The sequence below is a fragment of the Myotis brandtii genome, unplaced genomic scaffold (genome assembly GCF_000412655.1).
Source record: "Myotis brandtii unplaced genomic scaffold, ASM41265v1 scaffold120, whole genome shotgun sequence".
NCBI classification, from domain to species: domain Eukaryota; kingdom Metazoa; phylum Chordata; class Mammalia; order Chiroptera; family Vespertilionidae; genus Myotis; species Myotis brandtii.
In genome coordinates this window covers 1858120-1860745 of record NW_005354174.1, presented here as the reverse complement: position 1 = coordinate 1860745, position 2626 = coordinate 1858120, and the positions used below count along the sequence as shown (strand labels likewise).

The 2626-nt window shown below is 59.1% G+C and overlaps 1 protein-coding gene across 1 annotated transcript in view; it reads left to right on the top strand.

The window, feature by feature from the left end:
- The window catches only part of LOC102251354, a 28325-nt gene that overhangs the window by 3185 nt on the left and 22514 nt on the right, over positions 1-2626 (top strand). The window lies entirely within an intron of this gene.

Below are 2626 nucleotides of genomic sequence, written 5' to 3'. Positions count from 1 at the left end.
TTAGTGCGTGGGCAGCCACGGCCTGCGTGGGCCAGGACCCGATCGTCCAGGCGGAGGTGAAGGCGAGGCCCCGCCCGTCCCAGGACAGGACAGACCTGGTCCTCGAGGGGTGTCGCTCTGCACCTGAGCTGGCCACTGAGGACATGTCCCCGCGGCACTTTGGGGATCTGAAGCCTCGGAGTGTGGGGATCCCCTGCCCCTGGGAGCTCCAGACCATTCGCTGCTCTGGGGTTGAGGCCCGTGGGTCCCAGATGTCGGGAGTCGGCAACAGTGAGGTGCACCTCTGTGAAGCTGCACGTGCGTGGACGTGCACGGGCGTGAGGTCATGGGTCCGGGTGTCCGGGACCGCGGCAGCGAGAGCAGGCCATGCTGCTTCGTGGCTGGAGAAAGGGGGCGCAGCGCAGGAAGGACCCCAGGACCAGCCCACCTGCCCGGAGAGAGGGCGGGTTGGTCTGCGCTGCGAGCTCCTCACCAGGCTCTTGATTCGCTTTTGGAAATGTTTTCGCTGGGAGCTGGGCCCGGATTCCCTGGGCAGCGCACCGCAATGTTGGCTCCCACTGCACGGCATCCGCCCTCCCGCTCCCCCTGAAGAGCTACCTGGCCTGTCCCTCCCATCGGCCTCCGGGGCCTCGAAACACCCTTTAGCCTTTTTGACCCAGTTTCCTCTTTGCCTGCTTTGGCCTCGTTGCTCCTTTCAGCAGGGCATGCTCCCCCCTCGCCCTCCTTCACAGATGAAAACCCTGAAGCCCAGCGGAGCAGTAATTTACCTGAGGCCACACAGCTACCAGTGGGCAGAGACCCTGGGAGCTTAAAGGAGAGTGAGGTTGGCCCCAGCCGGTTTGGCTCCGTGGATAGAGCCCGCGGACTGAAGCGTCCTGCGTTTGATTGCCTTCCAGGGCATCTACCTAGATTGCAGGCTCAATCCCAGGCCCTGGTGGTGGTGGTGGGGCCCTACGGGAGGCAGCCAATCCATGCGGTTCTCTGTCTCTCCCCTTCCCTTCCACTCCCTCTAAAAAATCAATGGAAATACCCTCAAGTGAGGATTAACAGCAACAACAAGCTAGGCTGGAATTCACTTCCTAGGTGCTGGTATCACTGCTGTCCCGGTAGCTACTCCTGCTCATACAGGAAGGCAGTACTGAGACTCCAGGGCGCCACCCTCAGGCTGGGTTCTTGCTTTAAAGACCAGACATACAAGAATGCTCTCCCCTTTGCCCTGGAGTTTCCAGCTCTAAATCGGCAGGAAGGAGGCTGCCTTCCCTGTCACACAGGGACAAAGAGCAGCTTCAAAGTCAGTCAGGGGCCCTGGCCCCAGCCCAGGTGGCTCGGTTGGTTGGAGCACCCTCCTGCACACCGAAAGGTTGGTTTAGGTTTTGCGGAGCGGAGGGAGGGGGCTTGTACAGGAGGCAACTGATGTTTCTTTCCTCTCTCCAAAATCAATAAACATATCCTCGGCTGAGGAGCTGGAAGCTCTTGGGGCTAGGGGATGGGGGTGATTAGACTCAGAGTCTTGGATCTTGTGGGGGCACAGGTCAGCTCAGAATGGGCCCCTCATGTGAGGCACAAGGAGCAGATAGACACCAGCAGCTTAGCTGTGTGACTTGGTGACCTTGGGCAAGCCCTGACCTTCTCTGGGGCTTAGGCTTCTTTGCAAAATGAGGACCAAATAGTGCTCTTTCAGGTACCTTCTAGTTAGAGTCTGAGCTGTGAAAATCAGAAAAGTCGGCACCGAGAAGCCATTTCCAGTTCCAGACGGCAGCTGCCTGCCTGCCTCCACTTGCTTCCTGGGGAGCTGGCAGTCGTGTTTGACAGATCGCGCGTGTGCACCCCACGTTGCTTCGGGACCCCTGGCTCTTTCTCAGATCAATCCCAGACAGTGGCCTCTCTCCTTGAGCTGCCCCCCAGCTCCCACCAGCCTCCTCAAAGGCCAGGAAGGTATTTTTCCCTCCATCACACTGAGAGAACGTCCATAGTAATTTGTCCGTTGAGCAGGTAGTGCTGTGAGAATCAGGGAGGTCACGTGGCTTCCTCAAGGTCATGGGGTCAGGCCACAATTAGATGCATGTTCTGATTGCCTCCTAGGTAATGCCACCTGGAGGTCTGCTGGGGCAGAGGCAGAGATTGCCTTAGGTGTTCTCTCCAGAGACGACGAGGCTGCTGTTCCATGGCCAGTGGGCAGTAAGGTCCCCCACCCTGGAGCCCAGCTCTCACTTCCAGCTGATTACAGGCTGTGGCAGAGTCCATAACCTCCCCAATTAGTCAGGGGCCAGGCCCAAGGCCTCTCTGATAACCTGAGCTCCAGTGGCAGCCGCCATGGGGCCAGCTTATCTGGCCTCTCTTATCCTCCCCCTCCCCCCACATACTCAAAGAGTTGCCCTGGCTGTGAGCAGATGAATAACCAGATTGTCCTGCAAGCTCAGCCGGCAAGTCCAGCCCTACACCCACCACTTTCCCTGACTGGAGGAGGCCACAGCTGTTTTGCACCCCGTGGAGGGAAAGGGCTGAGCCAGGGAGGACTCCTGACTCCAAGTTCCCTGCAGGGTTGGAGAGAGCCCCTGGCTCTCCATCTTGGCCCCATCCAATTGCCATAGGGTGGGTTCTCAGGGGCTCACCCTCCCAGAGCTCC